General features: G+C 40.3%; 1 protein-coding gene and 1 long non-coding RNA gene across 5 annotated transcripts in view; one reads left to right on the plus strand and one right to left on the minus strand.

The window, feature by feature from the left end:
- The window catches only part of RNLS (renalase, FAD dependent amine oxidase), a 234,321-nt gene that overhangs the window by 99,348 nt on the left and 115,618 nt on the right, over positions 1–19,355 (plus strand). The window lies entirely within an intron of this gene.
- The window catches only part of LOC121153317, a 387,354-nt gene that overhangs the window by 6,089 nt on the left and 361,910 nt on the right, over positions 1–19,355 (minus strand). For 3 of the 4 annotated variants that reach the window (XR_005883384.1, XR_005883381.1, XR_005883382.1), the window contains 2 exons: positions 7,518–7,600; positions 1–450 (listed from right to left, as the gene is read on the minus strand). This is a non-coding gene — a long non-coding RNA (uncharacterized LOC121153317). The remainder of the gene's footprint in view (positions 451–7,517; positions 7,601–19,355) is intronic. The other variant, XR_005883383.1, reaches the window with a different exon arrangement.

Consider the following 19,355-nt stretch of genomic DNA (forward strand, 5'->3'; position numbering starts at 1 on the left):
TGTCATGTCCAATTGTAGAATAAAGTCCACTTCTACATTGGGGCCCAAGGACTCTAGCCTACTGAATTTCATCATTGGCTAGTAGTAGTTCATTTGAGACTTCACAACTTCATGTGTTCCAACAGACTTCACCTAAAAATAACTGAAGCAGATTATTTATAAAGCATATTTCAGTAATTGGAAGTATTCCCTTTGAAGGAGCAAATGTTATGAAATCTTAACATAAAGCTTTACATGGGCAGATGTTTTAGCACAGTGGATTGCCTTTGATGGCTACATCAGTTGTTAGATAACTGGGTTTGATTCTTACCTTTCTCTCTATTTCCAGTGAAGCTTCTTGCTGCTGGACCCGGGAGTCAGCAGGCAACATCTCAGGAACTTGGCCTTGTGTCACCCTCTTGGGACACAGTGAGGTTCTGAGCTTCCATCTCTACTTTGGCGCAGCTCTAGCTGTGGGTGTGGGGTGGGGAATTTCAGGAAGTGAAGTAGAAGATGCAAAATCTTGAGTTTATTCTCTCTCCATGTCCCTCCCTCTTTCTCTTTCTGTTACTATACCTTTTCACATAAGTAAAACTAACTGTAAAAAGAATCTTCCATAAATGGGGCTGGAATTCTAGCAGAGTGGCTAAAGCCTCTTCCTACAATGCTATATCCCGTATGTGCACTGGTTTGAGTCCCCGGTGCCATACTTCTTATCTAGCTCCCAGCTGATGGCCTGGTAAAAGCAGAAAATGACCCTAATTACTTGAGTCCCTGCCCCCTATGTGGGAAAAAGCTCCTGGTTGTGGCCTGGCCATTGTGTACATCTTGGGGTGAGCCAGTAGATAGAAGTTCTGTTTCTTCCTCCCTCTCTTTCTTACTAGAATTCTTTGAAAGAATTAAATAATTAAAAAATAATAATGAATAAATAACAGGTCTGCTGTGGTAGCCTAGTGGCTAAAGTCCTTGCCTTGCAACCATTAGGATCCCATATGGGTGCCAGTTCATATCTTGGCTGCTCCACTTTGCATCCAGCTCCCTGCTTGTGGCCTGGGAGAGCAGTCAAGGACGGCCCAAAGCCTTAGGATCCTGTCCCTGTGTGGAAGACCTGGAAGAAGTTCATGACTCCTGACTTTAAATCATCTCAGCTCTGGCCATTGCAGCCACTTAAGGAATGAAGCAGCATAAGGAAAGTCTTTCTCTCTGTCTCTCCTGTGTTAGTTTCATTGAAAGACAGATATACAAAGTAAATACATCTTTACCAAAAAAAAAAAAAAAAAAAAAAAAGGTGTCCATAAGCAACTACTGATAGAAAAACTTTAAAGTGCAGTTGTAGTTCGTATATTATCTCTGGAAAATGATCTGTGACCCTTGTTCGCCCTTCTCCCTACCTATCTGCACCAAATGGTCCTCCTTCACCACTGTTTTGTCCTCCATATCACCCAAACATGACCCCCCTGAATTTTGTCTGTCTTCTCTACCATCTGGGCTGTGATGTGGTCTTAGTGCTGTGCAATTCCCTGATGAGACCGTTGCTGGAACTCAACAGTTATTTGGTATATAAATCAATGACTGAATGGAGATAACAGAATTGAAACATAGGAGTTATCTAAACACTGATTTGTAACTCATTTCCCAGTATTTTATAATGCATTCTGATTTTTGTCAAATATTTGTGGAAGGGTAGAAATGCCCTTATTTTGAGAAGGGTACATTGGCTTTGTAGTAGCTATAATAGGACTAGGATTAATACTTAACATTTCTTGAGGAGTGAGTTAATTGTATACTATTAGAAGCTCCTCTCCTGTCTTTATAACTGCTTATGCTGTGGATACTGCTAACTGTATCAGCCATGTTTTAAAGATAAAGAGACTGAACGACTTACCTGAGTCACCACAACTACTTGTTCAGACAGCCATTCTCACATGAGCCACCTTTAGGGACGAGGCTGCTTGGATAGCCTGAATACATCACTGATGTCCTTCCCACGAGCACCTTAAGACACACTGCGATGATGAATCAGGAGAATGCCAGTTTTCAGCCTTTGGTTTGGCAGCCACCATAGTCCCTGTGAAATCCCTTTTCTTTCATGTCTGTGTCTTTGTAGCATGCACATGTTTTTCTTTCCATTTCTAGCTGTTAGTGTTTTATAACCTGAGGAGCTTGAAGAGGCAGCTGCATTGTTAATGTAAGCCATTACCACCAAGATTTCTTCTGTTTTAGAACCTCATCATTTGCTACAAGTTCTGGTTTAAGTTTTCCTCACATCTTACTGCTGACAGTTTTAGCTGTCTCCTGGGTACTGATGGAGATATGATGGTTTCTGTCATTGTCTAAGATCATTTGCTGTTTTGTGTAGTACAACTTGCTCACATAGGTTCACTCTGCTTCCACTCTGTTTCTGGCCCCACTGGGCTATAAAATCATTTGTGGCCTGCGAAAGCAGTGGAGCCTGGCCGAAAGCCTTGGGACCCTGAACCTTTCTTGGAAACCCAGAGGAGGCTCCTAGCTTCCGATCTGCTCCGATCCTGCCTTTGCAGCCATTTGGGGAGTGAACCATTTGGGGATTGAACACCTTTCCCTCTTTGTCTCTCCTTCTGTCATATATCTGCCTGATCAATAAAAATATACGTTTTTAAAAAATGAATTTGATACCACTAGGACTTTAAGGATAGCAAAATAGCAGTTCTCAATCATTTGCTTTTATTAAATCAATGCATTAAGGTTGCGTTTTTTTCACTAAGAAGAAAATTATAAGCAGGGATTCTTTTGTTAACTTGGAGAAAAGTGTATTTTTCTCGTCATCACTGCTTTCCCTTGCTGATGATAGCAATTTATAGTGCTTTTCTTATGGGCTTTTTTTCCTGAGCTCTTGTTTTGAAGCATGGATATGAGCAAGTTTTACAAACCATGAGTCACAGCCAATATCAAGACATATTCTGGGGGCTACTGTTGTACTTCAGTGGGTGGAATTAGTATCTGTGAAGACAGCAATGCATAGGGGTGCTGGTTTGTGTCTTAACTACTCCACATTGAATCCAGCTCCCCGTTTATGGCCCAAGCACTTGGTTTCCTGCCACCCACATGGGAAATCTAGATAAAGTTCTGGCTTCTGCTTGGCCTGTCCTTGGCCATTTCAAAGAGGTATGGACCAGCAGATGGAAAATCTCTCTCCCTCTGTCTAATTCTGACATTCAAATAAATAATAACTAGCTTTAAAAAGATTTAGGAGACAGAATATCTTTCAATTTTTTGAAGATTTATTTATTTTTATTAGAAAGGCAGATGTACAGAGAGAAAGAGATACAAAGACCTTCCAACTGCTGATTCACTACTCAAGTGATCATAATGGCCTGAGCTGAGCCAATGCAAAGCCAGGAGCTTCTTCAGGGTCTCCCATGCAGGTGGAGGGTCCCAAGGCTTTGGGCCGTCTTTTACTACTTTCCCAGGCCAGAAGCAGGGAGCTGGATAGGAAGTGGAGCAGCTGGGAAATGAAGTGACACCCATTTGGGATCCCAGTGCTAGAAGTGAGAGGATTACCCACTTGAGCCATCACACTGGGCTGTAAAGCTACTTTGGCCAAAGTTTTTGTGTGTGTGTGATCTGGTAGCTATTTGGAAATTAAGCATTTGCTAAGCACAGAGTTTATTGTGGCCAAAGCCGAGGCTAGACTTTCGATCTTCACCTATCCACTTCAATGTTCTTTCTGTTGCTCTATATCTTTGAAGTGTGTTTAGTTGAGATAGCCTATAACACACCTTAAGAAAATAAGTTTCTGAAAAATTTTATAATAAGAACTTATTGGAAGCTGGAAATCCTAATAAACTCAAGTTTCAAAGAAAAAAACTGTCACACATACACACAGTAGCTTTTCAAGAAGCTGACATAAAGGTATAGGCAAATTACATTTTCTAGCCCAATATAATACTGCTCTAAAATTAAGTTTGAAAAGTTCAATAGCATCAATTGTATAGTGTGTAAGAGGAGTTACTACTTACAGAAACTCGAGAAGACCAATAATCTTCCAGTACAATGAGCTAGTGTCCAAATAACACATTGGGCAATACTGGGGCTTGAGATTTCAATACATGGCTTCAACCTAGAGCACTCTATATAATAAAGGTTAAATCTCTGTTGAGCTAGATCAAACTGGAAACCCTTAACAATATGGTTTCCTGTTTATATTTGTCACTTGCATTTTCTTTTATAGATAAACTTTAAGTTAATCATTCAGTTCTACTAAATTATCATAAATGTTTAAATAAATAAAGTTCCTATAATCAAGACTAATTCCTGGAAATTTAGGGAAAAGTGAGTACATCATCCTGATATATTGAACTGGTTTTCACAGGTATTCTTCATCACTTGTCTTAGCAAGACAAACATTTTCATTTACTCTGGGTGATTTTTTGATAAATTCATCCTTAACTTCTAATCTCAGTGCATTCAAAGGGTTATTCAGAAGGCAGCCTTCTACATCTGCCTAGGCATGTTAATAGTCCCTTCTCTGTGCTTCAACAACATTCAATACAAGTCTCCATTATTCTGTTTTTTGCATTCACTAAACCCATTTTTGTTCTTGTGTTTAATTCCTCCATTAGCCTGTAAGTAACTGGAGGCAAGAATTGCTTGTAAAAGAGTATATTATTTATTTTCCTAGCACCTGGCATAATGCTTGGTGTCTAAGGCTTGGGATACTTTAAACACGCAATCATAGTTTAGTAAATATGGAACCAACCTGGAAGCAGATCCTGGTTTTTTGCTTGTTTTGAGCTAGAGAGGTAGAACAAGATGTAGAAATCTCCCATTCACTTGATCTGCTCCTGCAGTGTACATAATAGCTGGGGTTGGGCCAGCCTGAAGGTAGGAACTCACTGTGCCTCGTATAAGTGCCATGATTTGGGACATTACCCACTACTCCCTCGGATGTGCATCATCAGGAAGCTAGAAGGAACAGAGCCAGAACTTGAAGTCAGGGTCTCACAGCTGAGAAGCAGGCATCCCAAGAGGCCTCCTCCGGGTCTCCCACACAGGTGCAGGGTCCCAAGGCTTTGGGCTGTCCTCGACTGCTTTCCCAGGCCAAAAGCAGGGAGCTGGATGGGAAGCAGGGCTGCTGGGATTAGAACCAGTTTCCATATTGGATCCTGGTGTGTTCAAGGTGAGGACTTTAGCTGCTAGGCCATCACGCCAGGCTCCAATTTGGGGAACTTTAAAGTCTGAACTGAATTGATAGCTGAAAGATGTGCATTCTTATACTAAAGAAGCAGAGCCCAACCAAAAGAAGCCAGAAGCTTCATCCAGTTCTATGGTCTGGGCATTAGCAACCTTTACTTCCTGCCTGAGCTCTGAATAAATCCTGAACCCGAGACAGAACCCGACTTCAGTAGTTCATGGTCCAAGGAAACCATCTGATCGTTGCTAGGATCTCAGCACAAAGGGCCGACCAGCACTATGGACAAACATTTTGAGAAGCCCCTTAGGAGGTGGGGTGATTACGCAAAGTTTCTTCGCTGTACCCCTTCTGCTAAATATCTGCACGTCCCCTTTGACAGAGTCCCTAGTCCTGACTTTGCTACCCTTTCAGATACAGTACTGACAGACCTTCTCCCTTAAGACTAGGGGAACACAGTGAAGTCCTGCTACAGATCAGGAATGAAGTCAACTCTCTCCTGCAGCAGCTGAACATCAGTGTAACTTTAAACAAGATCAGTGGTGAATGAGATGGAAAATGCTAGGAACAAAAGTGAGCCCAGAAGCTGTAAGAAAAGGGGAAGCAGGGGAGAATTTTAACTTATGTAGTAGCTCTAAATTTCTAGGTTAATTATCTTCTACATTCATGCATGCACTTTGCTATTTTCTTTATTAGAATCCGTATACCAGTCACTGTGCTAGCCATTGGGAACAGAACTTTAAGACAGAAACAGTATCGTTTTTTTCTCTTTTATGGAGGCTGAATTCTAGTGGGAAAGGCAGATAAGATAGTCACAGATTGGTGCTGGTGTTGCGGCATAGCTGGTTAAGACACTACCTGTAACACCAGCATCCCATATGGGTACTAGTTTATGTCCTAGTTGTCCTACTACCAATCTAATCCCCTGCTACTGTACCTGGGAAAGCAATGGAAGATGACCCGAGTCCTTGGGCCTACAACTACATGGCACACTTGGCCAGAACTCTTGTTCTTGGCTGTGGACCTGCCCTGCCCCTTATAGTCATCTGGAAATTGAACTACTGGATAGAAAATACCTTTCTGTGTCTCTCTGTCACTCTGTCTTTAAAAAAAAAAAACAGATTTATTATTTTAACAAAAAAAAAAGATTCTGATTGATGTAATAACAATACAAAACAAGTGGTATGTTAGCAAATCAGGAGGTTGTGGAATCTAAGCAGATCTGGCAGGGCCGGTCCAAGGCAATGACATTTCTGCTGAGGATGAGGATAAAGGATGAATAGGAGCCAAGGCAGAAGGAACAGCAAATGTAAAGACAGCAAGAGCTCTTATGTTTATATCTCACAACAGTTGATGAGGTCATTATTCTTTCTTTACTACTAAATGAATAGATTCCTACAGAGGGGGTGTCTATACACGTTTTGCCTGGCCGCATCCCTTTCTTGTAAGAAGGCAAAGTTTCTTTGGCCATCTTAGCCTTAGGCTCCTCTTACATAAGTGGAAACTAAAAACTAATCTTTCAGAGGGATCTTATAGTTAGTCAATAAACTAACTAGTATCACGCTGAACTCTACCAATTTCCATCACTTTTCAGCTCACACACTATTTGCTGTCTTACACAGCTAGGCTAAAAGAGCCCATAAAATGTCCAGGATATGAAGTAATTATTTGCTGGCCACGAATTTCTGAGCCAAGTTCTAGGGGTCACCTCAATTTCAGTTCAAATAGTCCATTTAGTGTTGGTAAAGGTCTAGAGTGATCTGATGCCCTTTAATTGCAAGCACAGTTGATGTAGGAACACAAGTATCTTTCAGTGAACATGGGGTTGACCTGATCACTCAAGTCAGCTGGAAAGAAGTCAGCAGTGCATTGCTTTCTCTGACACCAGTGAACACTGTTTGTCCTCTATGATGCAGTGGAAACAGAGAGGAACTGGCCTAACCTTCACTTTCCTTTGCAACTAAAACTGAAAACTTTGATTTTCTTAATGGTGTCCTGGGGAGTGTGACCTAAACCATAATTAACTGACAAGCTCCTGAAGTCCATGGACTGTTCTTAGTAGTAGAAGTTCACACATTATTGCTATAGCACAATGCCAGACAAAAATAAAATGCTTCATAAGGGTCGTTATGAATTGCCTCTTTCTTAAACCCAGTGTTTTCAATAAAAGGTAGCACATTTGATTTTGTGGCATGGCTGAGAGAAAGAACACCAAATTTCACAATGAACAGAGTTAATCTCTCTACACATCAGAACGTATTTCTATCAAATGATCTAACTGCTGGAAAATAGAGGAGTTACAAAATTCATCTTATTAATAGCAATGTGAAAAAAATATATATAAAGGAGAGCAGGAATCTTTTCCCACCTTAAAAGATTTATGGAAACAGTCATTTTCCTGTCTTCTCTCACCCACACTTCACTGCCAGATGTCCTCTCTTCCTTGCATAACTACAAGAAAAAAAGCATGCATGCATGAGTGCACTTCGTGCCATAGGTTCCTATTGCTGAGGTTAATCTTCAATTGATGGAAGGTCACTGGAAGCATTACGTCAAAGTCCTAGCTCACAGGGCTCATGCTGCCACATACTCTAATCTTCATTTTCTCCCTTTAGTTGGAGTAATTTTCTACTTCCCATTTTTTATAAGCTATTTTCTAGTGTTCCCTGGGGAAATATGCCCTTTGACTTCTAGCCAGAGGTTTTTGCCTAAAATATAAACCACACAAAACTAAAATTGGGAACACATTTGTTCTTTTCCAAGCTAAGCTAGACTGCTAATGTTTATTATTATTATTATTATTATTATTATCCCATAACTAATACCAGTCTTCATTTGAAAGCCTTTGTGTGCAGTATCTTTCTATATCCTGAAGGGAGAAAGAAGGACAAGATAGGACGATTTTCAGAATTTGTAACACACTGAACTCAGTACATACAAAGAAAAGAATATTAGCCTTGCCAAGTGATATGTCCTTGCCTTAAAAGATGTGTGCCACAAATGCCATTCACACTTCATTGGTGAAACACAAAAGACTTGTCCAGGCTGCAGCAACTGAAGAAAAACTAGGTGTGCTGCTGTGAGGAGCTGGGCCCTAAGGTCTGGGTAATGTTTATGTAGCCAATGTTTGGAGATGGAGAGGAGGGAAACCTATACGCAAGTGTTGAGCCTCATTAGAAGGAAGCGCTCTTTACAATCTGCTCAGAACAGAAACTTGCGTGTGCTCAGTTCATTCCTTCTGCCACACATGCACTGCACCCAGTTGGAGGGTTTTACGAATGAACAGTGAAAACAAGCTGAAGCCTAAGTAGCCAACATGTCGTATTGAAAGACTGATCTAACCCAGATGAAGCTAGATTCCCTCTCACAACTGCACCACAGTGGGTATCCTGGGATGACAGGCTCCTAGAAGAAAAAATTATTTCGGATGACAAATCAGGAGAAATATCGCCCCCCCCCCCCAGGTTACCATTCATGTTGCAGGTACATCTTTATTATTATTTTTTTTTTGCCTTGGATCTAGTTGCTTATCACTATCATTTATGATACAGTTCCATAGGTCCTAGAATTTCCCTTACTCGCTCCCTAAGTCCTCTCTCCCCCACACTCTGAGTTCCCCTATATTACTATAGTATAGTTTTTCATAAACTGTCATATGTCCATCATTGTGGGCATGGACAGTGGCAGGTAATCCAGTATTCTATTGTCAAGATATAGTTAACAATTTCATTGGGAGTCCATTTTTGATCTGGAAGTAGAGATGCATACTGCATTGTATCCTCACATCTGGATATGATAGTCTCAATTACACAGTTACTATACATCTCCTTAAATGAAAAACCACAATACTAATCAACAACAGGAAGAAAAATAGAAATTTACAACACCATGAGGTTAAATAACATGCGACTGGATATGATAGTCTCCATTACACAGTTATTGTACATCCCTTAAATAAAAAGTCAAAAAACAAAATCAACAAGAGAAATAAAAATTAAAAACATAATGTTAAATAACATGCTACTAAATGACTATTGTGTTGCTGAAAAATGAAAAATATCAAAAACCTTCTTGAATGATGCTACTTATATGATCTGAGTCAGTGAAGAATGTAATAGGAAAATTGTTTTGAAGAAATGAAACTAAAAAACATCAAAATCCATGAGATATAGATTCTGCTGATCTTTGTTGGTGAGATATGTCTCCTGTAGGCAACAAATAGATGGGTTTTGTTTTAATCCAGTCCACTAAATCTATGATGGTTGATGAATTTGAGCCATTTACATTCAGGGTTATATGAATGGGTGGTAATTTGGTCCTGTCATTTTCACAATGGGTTGTTCATTGATTTAGTCTTCTGTTATTTTACTGGGATGGTCTTCACATTTGTGTTTGGTTTTGTTGGGTGCTATTCCTCTTCTATCACGAGAATGTCTTTAAGTATCATTTGTAGGGCAGGTTTGTAGGTGGCATATTTGTTTAACTTTTCTTTGCTGTGGAAGAATTTTATTTCATCTTCAAAGACAAAGGAAAGCTTTGCTGGGTGCGTTATCCTGGGCCGACAATTTTTTGCTTTTAGAATCTGGAATATGTCACTCTTCTGGCCAGTAGAGATTCCTGTGAGAGGTCTCCTGTGAGTTTAATTGGCATTCCTTGATATGTCAGTTGATTTTTTTTCACATGCACATTTAAGGATCATTTCCTTATCTTGGATTGGAGAGAGCTTGATGATCACGTGTCTTGGTGAAGATTGCTTTTTGTCAAGCCTGTTTGGAGTTCTGTGTCCCTCCTGGATGTTGTTTCCCACTACTTTTTCTAGATCAGGGGAAATTTCCCTTATTATTTCATTAAATATATTTGTTAACCCGGTTTTTCTTTCTGCACCTTCTGGGACTCCACTAACTTATATTTGGCCCCAAGCCTGCCTTCACGGAAGAGATTAGTAATATCCTGTTTGCACCAGTAGGTGGCACAACTCCCAGCACCAGCTGTTGTGAGGTCAAATGTAGCTGCAAAACTTCCACAGCTACTAGAGAAGGCCTGTTTACTGAGAGCTCTGGAGGCCCAGTTATGGAGACACCTGGATGGTCAACAGTGATCGGACAGGGAGTCAGGCAAGGGAAAGGAGTAAATACTAGAATAAAATGTACCTGCTGGGTCTGGGATAAAACGCAGCACCGTCTCCTACAAATGACCAAACAACAACAGAAACCCATGGACCCTGCTTCCTGTCTTTGTCTTGGGCCTTACTTCAGAAATAGTGCCTTGTATTGATTTGACTGTCATTGCATTCATTCAGCATAAGATCCATTATGTTCACTGTGAATGTGGGGGCTATAATAGACTGCACTGCTTTGTTTTGCATTTAAGGTGGCAAATGATTTCCCTTAATGATCTGCATAATCTTCATCTTCATAGTCTCCCCTCCCCGCCCCCCGCCGATGTTTTTCTCCTTGAGGTGGACCAGTGCTTCGGATAATGAGCTCCCCTTTAGCGTTATGATTTTGTTACACTTTATTACTTCCTTTAGCCACATAATTCCCTGAGCTCTTTACAAAAACAGCTATTCAGTTTGTGCAGCAATTGTGGTGTTTGGGATCAGTTGAGTCACTTAAACAGCAAAGTGAATGGAGCACTCCTTTAAGCTAAAATTCTGCAAGCACTAGTGGACCAGCAGAACCAAACTCCTGAATTTTGATGGGGGAATAAACTTTTAAGGTTTTAGAAGAGCTTCCAGGATCTTGGCGAGAGCATTATTTTTTTTCCCTTCTAAAACATGTAGATTGTGTTTTATTTGGCTGGGGGTGGGGGTGAACTATATAAATCTTACCAATATTTCTCAATAGGATTCTTCCAAAAGCCATTGATTGTGCAAGAAGGCAGTGAAGGAGAACTTTCAAATTGTAAGAATTATTGTAAACTATTATTTACCCTTGTAAACCACAAACTCCCCGATTTCTTTTTTTTTTTTACCCGCATTTCTTTTGTAACCTATTTGGAAGGGCCATCACTGGCAGCCCTGACCTTGATTTGGTTTTGATTGAACACTTCAGATATAAGAATAATGAGACTAGAGGGTAGGTTCCTGATGGCCCTGAGGCTACTATGAAATAGGTGTCATCAGAGCCTCTACTCGGGGTCGGTTTCAAGACCAGCCACCACTGTGTACCCAGGATATGTGACACAGTTGGCGTCAGTACTGCTGTAGGAGTTGTGCAGCGTGAGGCCATGTCTGAGGCAGAGGACTTTATTTCTGTACCAGGATTCATCTCGGCTCTAGTAAATTGCTACTTGTCCTTGGACAGTCATATAACCTCGGAATTGCCTTACCTACAAGGAACCCCCCATGGTCATTTCAGTTTCTGAAATGACATCACACTCATGTTATATTTTCCTAGTATTTCTTTAGAAACGTGTTTCCAAAATAGTTCAGCTATAAGAAAAAGTGAGTACAAGCACACATTCTTGTAAAAGGAAATTGAAGTATACTAAGCACAGATGTTAGAATTAAAAGCCTATTGTTTCAAATATCTAATTTTTCCATGAATTCAGTGCTTTTGCATACACATAATCAAAGAAAGAGGCAATAGAAACAAAAGCATGCTCGAATAATATATCATGGGAACTGAAAGAGCTTTAATTTTGCTCAAGATTTGTGTGCTTATCAACAGTTTAGGACACAGTTTGGAGTACCTTGATTTCTAGAGCTCAGAATGGGGAGGAATACCATGGAAAGACCCCATACGGATTCATTTAGTTGCAGCAGGAGAGACAAGAGCCTCCTGGCAATAGGAACACACATGATTCCCTTCCAAATCAAGAATTCTGCTTAGGACCAGCTTTATCAAGGACCGTTCTGGCTAACATCTTGCGCAGCCTTTTGCATTCCCAACCCCATCAGTTAAAACTTGTCCATGTTCAGTGCAGCTAACGTCACTTGTGAGCTGAAAATGGAGGTAGACTATGTTCACTTTCAAACATAAATAGTATGTGATGAAGGGGTGTGCATTGAGATACAGGGATACTGGAGTTTAGTTCTGTTTTCTGGAAAATAAAGACTCTCTAAATGATACCTTTAAGAGAAACACTGTTTTGAGTATTCTGCTTTTTTCTCTACAGAAAAAGGTGGAGGGGGGTAGAGCTTAAAATGAATTGTAAATTCACAAAGTTAAAAGGTCAGTGTAAAGAATTCCTTGACTTCATTAGTTTTAAAACATGTGAACTTTTTGCTTTAGAAAGTTAGAACTTTGTTTTCTCGAAATTTTTTTAGAAACTAAACTTTTTTTTTTTTAAACTTTGTTTGCCCATGATTCTAATGAACCCGTAACAGCCAATCTCTGGTATTCCTGTTTACTTCCTTTCCAGGGTTAGCTGACTTACCCGCTACTCTGTGCATCCATAATGTCTTAACACATAGCGCAGAGATTAAATGGTCATTTTGTTGTTTCTCTAGCTTCTACAGACACTTTAAGATTTATTTTTATTGGAAAGTCAGATATACATAGAAGAGGGGAGAGAGAAGATCTTCTATCCAATAATTTACTCCCCAAGTGTCTGCAACAGCCAGATCTGAGCTAGGAGTCCGGAGCTGCTTCCGGGTCTCCCACACAGGTGCAGAGTCCCAAGGCTTGTGGCCTGGGAAGCAGTCGAGGAAAGCTCAGAGCAGAGAGCTGGATGGGAAGCAGGGCTGCCAGGATTAGAACCAGTGCTCATATGGGATCCCAGCACATGAAAGGTGAGAACTTTAGCAGCTAGGCTATCATGCTGGACCCCAGCCACTAGTATTTTTATGTTTCTTTTTAATTTCTTCAGTCTTTTCTGCCAGTTCCCAGCATAATTTGTGACATGTAAAAGTACTCCATAAATAAATGGTTTCATTTGTTTCAACAGTTATGTAATTCAAATAGTTAGTAAAACCTGGACCTATTTTCAGTATTTAAAGAAACTTTCAGAGAAAATAGGCACAGATTGTACCCTTTACTTAGATGTTCTCAGCAGACTTGCCTGAATTCCTACCTTTATCCCCATGCAGACAGTTCTAATACTTGCTTCTTTGGTCACGGGGGAAAGAAATCTGATAAACCTATCCACATTGAGTTGTAATTGACTTTAATATGTCTCCCCTGAGTCATTTAACCACTTCTGTTTTATTGGAGCTCCAAGTAATTCTTGCTTAGGCTTTATAACTTTCGGTAAATAGTTGACCTGGTAGGAGGCTTGAGGTTATAATCACATACCTGACCTCTCTAAATTATAACCATTGAACAGAGCTACAAAGAGCCATGCACATGTGCACATGCCATGGCATTATAACTAGAACCTCAACGGGCTCTTACAGAGCAGAACCCCTGCTGAGATGAGATGTGGGGAGAAAAAGGCTTCTACAGGAAGCTGCAGTTGGCGCTTCCTGTCACTTCTCCAAACATCAACGTATCAACTACCTGTGGGAAAATTTGGGTCTATAAAATCGATTCAGTGCATATTTCTCTAATCATACCACCAAAATATCCCCGTATTTTCACCAGAGTGTTTGTAATGCACAGATCCACTAATTTCTCTTTTGCTTTATCTTGATTCCTAATTGTTAGATTGCTCTGATGAATACTCCATTTTGAATTTCTCTGAGTCCCTCCTCTCTCACTATTCATTCTTACAGATTCTTCTTCTTATTTTTTTAAGTCATCCCTAAGTGGCAGAGTTTTCCAGGTTTTTTTTTTTTCGATAAGTTTTCTTCTCTCTGTACTGATCAGCAATCTCATCTCCTGCCATAGGTTCTATTCTTATCTGTAATTCCAGTAACCCCATGAAATCTATTTTGCCAGCCTAGCGCAACCAAGAATACATATTCCAGATCCACATACTATTATGTGATAATGGGTAATGTAGATATAAAACTAAGATTCTTTGCCTTTAAGTAATACGTTATGTAAGCAGTGTGGAGGGTGATACACAAGGAATATTTTGGGAACACTAAACAATGAAGCTTACATCAAACAGGAGACTTAAAGAACTTAGAAGATATTGTTGATCATTCTAAAATGTTATTTAGCAGTGAGCATTAGTGCATGGCAGAGTAATGATACATTAGCAGAGGGTGTATACAGAAGAAACAAATGTCCGGAAAGCAGCTTTTGGTCAGTATTTTTATCCAGGAAGGTATGGCTCTGGGGCGAATAATGCTTTTAGATGGATATATGTCTGGGGAAATTAAAGAAGCTGGGTTGGACCCAGAAGGAACTTAAATTAGCCTTCAGTCTTAGCAAAACCTCATCTGATGACAGTGTGTTGTATCTGGAATGTCCCATTGAAGTTCCTCACTTGGGTCAAAGAAACAGGTCTTTAAATTCCCATATCAACCATTCAGCAATGGTCACCTTTGAGAAACAACATGGCTTTTGTAGAGTAGAGCTTTTTGGAGCTTAGAAAGTATGACTCAGAGTGATCCCACTAATAGCTGTTAATTTCCAATGCTTCTGAAAGCAGAATATGTAAGTATCTTAAATCTGAAGAATAGATTGAGCAAAATACCATTGCATCTATTAAAACATACTACTTATGGGCCCTGTGCAGTGGCCTTGCAACTAAAATCCTTGCCTTGAACGCGACAGGATCCCATATGGGCGCTGGTTCTAATCCCGGCCGCTCTACTTCCCATCTAGCTCCCTGCTTGTGGCCTTGGAAAGCAGAGTCCCAAGGATTTGGGCCATCCTGTCTCTCCTCCTCTCTGTGTATCTGACTTTGTAATAAAAATAAATAAATCTTATATACACACACACACACACTACTTGTGCTATTTGCTTCCTTATTTGCTTGCTTCATATAATGTCCTAGATATTAAAGAAAATTTGTAGGATGAACTAGAGTTCAAACCACTGCAGCTTAACTAGGGGCTATATTTGATACTCATCCTCTTCTTTGCACTATCCCTCAGCATCAACCAACAGCTCTGCCCAGGTAGATGGCTTATACATGATCATCTAGATCCTTGCAACTAAGGGATTTGAGTCCTATGACCACCCCCTTCCTTTTTAGATCGTGGAGGTTGAACTTGTCTCCTTATCACTAAAATACAGCAAGAGAACACTACGAGACACTCAAGCTGCCTTGCATAAAGGGCTTTCTTTTTTCCTGATGATTCTGTCAGAATGTCCATATTTTCCTGATCCTGTGGCTCTTTTGTCAACAAGCATGAACTGCTGGCAAAAGCTGTAGCTCGAAATCTAGTTGGAGTCCTGTCATATCATTTATGGCAAGTATTTCCCCTTTGAAAATCAGAATCTCTAAATTACAGAGCCCGGAGTTGCAGAATTAACTGAATCACTTGGTGGTGGTGGTAAATGCAAATAATAATTCTTGCACCCCTTGGTTCTCAAGTTTTATATCTACTAGGAGACATATGGTAAACTTGAGTCTACACTACATCCTGGGGATGGAACCCCTTCCTCACAACGAGTCTCCGCTGAAGTGATACTATGTCTTTTTAAAAGGACTTACTGATTTGAAAGGAAGAGCTTGAGAAGGAAGTGGCAGAGGGAGAGGATGGCAAGATCTTCTATCCACTGGTTCATTCCACAAATGTCCACAACAGTCATTTCTGGACCAGGCCAAGAACTCTATCCAGACCTCTATCCTGACACTTGGGTCGTCATCCGCCTTCCCAGGTGTATTAACAGAAGCAAGAAGAGAGGTGCCCAGCCCTCACATATGGGATGCTGGCATTGCAAGTGTCACAATGTCAGCCTGTCTAGCAACTTCAAGGATGTATGCTAACTTATCACATCATTATATCGTGTTTTTTATGTACCTTTAGTGTGGCAGAGATTGCAATAGGCACCATGGTTTCCACTTTATATACTGATAATGCAACTATCACTTGATACCATCTCTGGAGCACATCCTCCAGTCATGCCCTTTCCTTCTCCTAAGCCACGTTTTACCTGCCTTTTAACAGCCCTCTCAAATTCTTTCTTTTGCAAACCCTTCTGATAGCTCTCCTCACCCTTACCTCTCTTTGCTGTTGCTTATCTTCATAAATCGGATTTACAAAATAGCTTTGTGGAGAAAAGTGAGCTTTGGGCGAGTTTTACTGGATCAAGGAATTCAAGTTTTGGAGGGGGTGTTTTATTCCCTCCGGGGGGAAACCACATAAATGAAGAAGCAAATACAGGTAGGATTACAAGTATCTAATTACGCCCAGAAGAACTAGGATCTGGTGCTCAGGGAGGGTGGGCATGGAGAGTTGAGATTAGTACGCATGTACTCAACAAGTTCATGGAAAAATATAAAGTTATGTTTATTTTAGTGCAAAAATTCTTCAAAGCCCTGCTCAGTTTTTTTTTCTATAATATGCATTTGTTGTGACCTTTTTAAGGATTATAGGCATGGATTTCAAGTATCCACCAAGATAAACTTTATCTTAATTCTAATTTTCAGAAGTTTGAAGTACTTTCATGTTAAAGAAATCAAGAATGCATTTTTATGATTACCACGTTTTGAACCTTAACCTATGGATAATGAAGTTTTAAATTTTTTGTCATTTATTTTTATTTTACTTGGAAGTTAGAGAGGAGTGTGAGAAAGAGAGCTCCTGTCTGCCGGTTCACTCCACAGATACCCACCCACAAGACACAGAGCTGTTCCATACTGAAGCCAGGAGCCCCCAACTCTATCAAGTAATCAATTACGTTGCAAAGAGCCAAGTACTTGAGCCATCGTCTGCTGCCTCCCAGAGTGAGCAATCACCCAAAGTAGCCGGGGCGCAAACCAGGCAGGCACCCTGATATGGGATTGTAGACTTTCCAAGTAGCAAGTTAACCACTGTGCCATGTGCATGATCCCGTAAGTGGGCTTTTAAGAGGGTACTGACACGTAAAATATACTAGAATCATTTTTGGCCACAGTATGCATAAAAGAAAACAATTGTAAGATTCATGTCGGGAGTCATCCAAAGAATACAAAGGAAGGATAGGAAGATACAGATGTTTTACTGAAGTCAGTGATTAGCTCTGTAAAATGATGGAGAAAGCAAAAAGAACAAAATGATACACAGAAGTATTATCCTACATGTGTAAGGATGCTTTGCAGTTTATATAACATATGGTTTAGGACTCATGCGAACACCTGTCTCTGAAGAAAAGATTCTGAACTTAGGCATTCCAAAGAAATGCTCGCAGCCTCCTGTCACGTCACGTGGGTTTGCTGCTTCTGTCGCAGGGAGGCAAGCTGTCAGGCGACTACCACCACTGAGTAGAGTAACCCAGCCACCTCTGCTTCAGAGGAGCTATTTTCTTCCTTGCACACAAGAAAATTCGTGTTGACTGCGTGGGTAAGTAAAATTATAGCTAGGAGCTGTTCTTCTCAGGAGCTCCATTAAGACCTGTCAAGATTTCCCACTTCCTTTCTCTGTTTATTAGCCACAGAATAAACATTATACATTTGTTTGCAGCCCTAGCATCTCCAGCCCGTCTTGGATTTTGCTTGATTTTATTTCTTCTGATGCTTAGAGATTGGTTTCTTCCCCTCAGAAAACAGAGTCCCTGAATTACTTAGGATGGGAAGGGAGCCCTCATGGCTGTGTCTGCAAGCACAATGTGAATGAAAAGAACAAACCCATGCCTCTCTTTAGAAATAGAATGGATTGCAAATATCCCCAAACATGAAGCACTTGGTATTCCAGAGTTAGCTTTCCCCTCTTCCATGCAGAGAGAGCAACCCTGAATGCTGCAAATATGCTCGGAGACTTCTCAGACCCCTAAGTAATTTGCCTTTCAGTATCAGTTTTTTAAAATGTTAAGAAAAATGCCCGCTTCCACTTCCGAGCGCAATCATGTGCTCCTCTCCTTTTTTAATCACCATGATAGCGTGGCACGATTTCAGTGAATCACGACTTCAGAGTCTAGGTAGGTGGGAAGGAAGAGCTCATTCTAAATTAAAGTGCTGCATAGTTAGGAACCCAGGGAATTGGAAGGGAAAATTAAGTGAATTTTCAGTTCAAGAGATTGTTCAATTAGGAGCTTATACATTTCTGTGTGTTCCCAGAAGTATATTAATCAGTAGAAAAAAGAAGTATTTTCCCCATTTATCAATTCATAAATTGGATTTTAATTCATTATATTCAATAGAAAGAACTACATATATAAGTAATGCCTATATCAGTATTATTTTTGAGAAGAGACACTTTCTATTTTTCTTACTCAACTCTGAGTTACATAGGTTATTTGCACACATTTAAACTTCAAAAAATTGTCACCTTTAAACAGTGTGCATTGATAATTAGCATCCATCCCTCCTTCATCCCTCTGAAGTGATTCTGAACTTACTGGGTAGCCACCCTCCCCCAAGCATTCCAGGAAGACCAAAGGAGAGAGTATGTTGAATGTTCAAAGCCACATACAAGCAGACTCTCCTTCAGTGATTGTAGGTGGATTTAGTTTAGGTCCTGGGATATAGGTTCAGCCTAAAAGAATGGATTTACACTGCACACTTGGAAGACATTTTCTTTGATCAAGGAAGTATGTGGTCTTCATTGCTACCCAGAGGTATCTAAACACAGTGAAAAAGAGACCTAGGAATAAATTTATACCAGAGACCATAGAGACAAGGGATAAAAAGGATTTACTCCAGAAGGTAGATATGGCCAGTGATCAGCCAAACTCTCAGTCTTGGCCCTGTGTTGCTTCCTGCTATATGGAGCAGTTTTATTATTTAACTCAAAGAAAGGGAGTTCTCTTTTTTTGCAGTAATAAATATCCCGAATTATATGTGTGGGACTAAAAATTTCTTTTCAACTCTGAGTAGACCCTGCAAGTACATAATTGAAGGCTGCCTCAGTGTTTGCTGGGAGTAATACCAACCACGGATTAATGTCAGACCTGAAAAATCTCTATCCATTATGTTTTGGCTGGAGCACTGTGTATCCACAGAGGTGCTTGTCATTAGGATGTCAAGATGACTGGCTTCTTACATCATGTACATTCCCGTAAGTGTGTGTGAGTACCATTTCTTGAGTACTCTGCAATGTGACTTAACATCTGTCGTACAGACTTACGCTACTAAGAATGAAAGTTGGAGGTGAAGATACAGTCCTTTCCCTCAGATAATTTTTAGTGGGAGCAACACAGATAGGCACCACTGTTATACAGCAGTCAGTTTTTGGAGGGATAGTATAGCATACTCAGTGGTCTTTGAGACAGACTTGATTACTTCC

This window comes from Ochotona curzoniae, unplaced genomic scaffold (genome assembly GCF_017591425.1).
Source record: "Ochotona curzoniae isolate NIBS_2020 unplaced genomic scaffold, NIBS_Ocur_1.0 contig_2692, whole genome shotgun sequence".
NCBI classification, from domain to species: Eukaryota; Metazoa; Chordata; class Mammalia; order Lagomorpha; family Ochotonidae; genus Ochotona; species Ochotona curzoniae.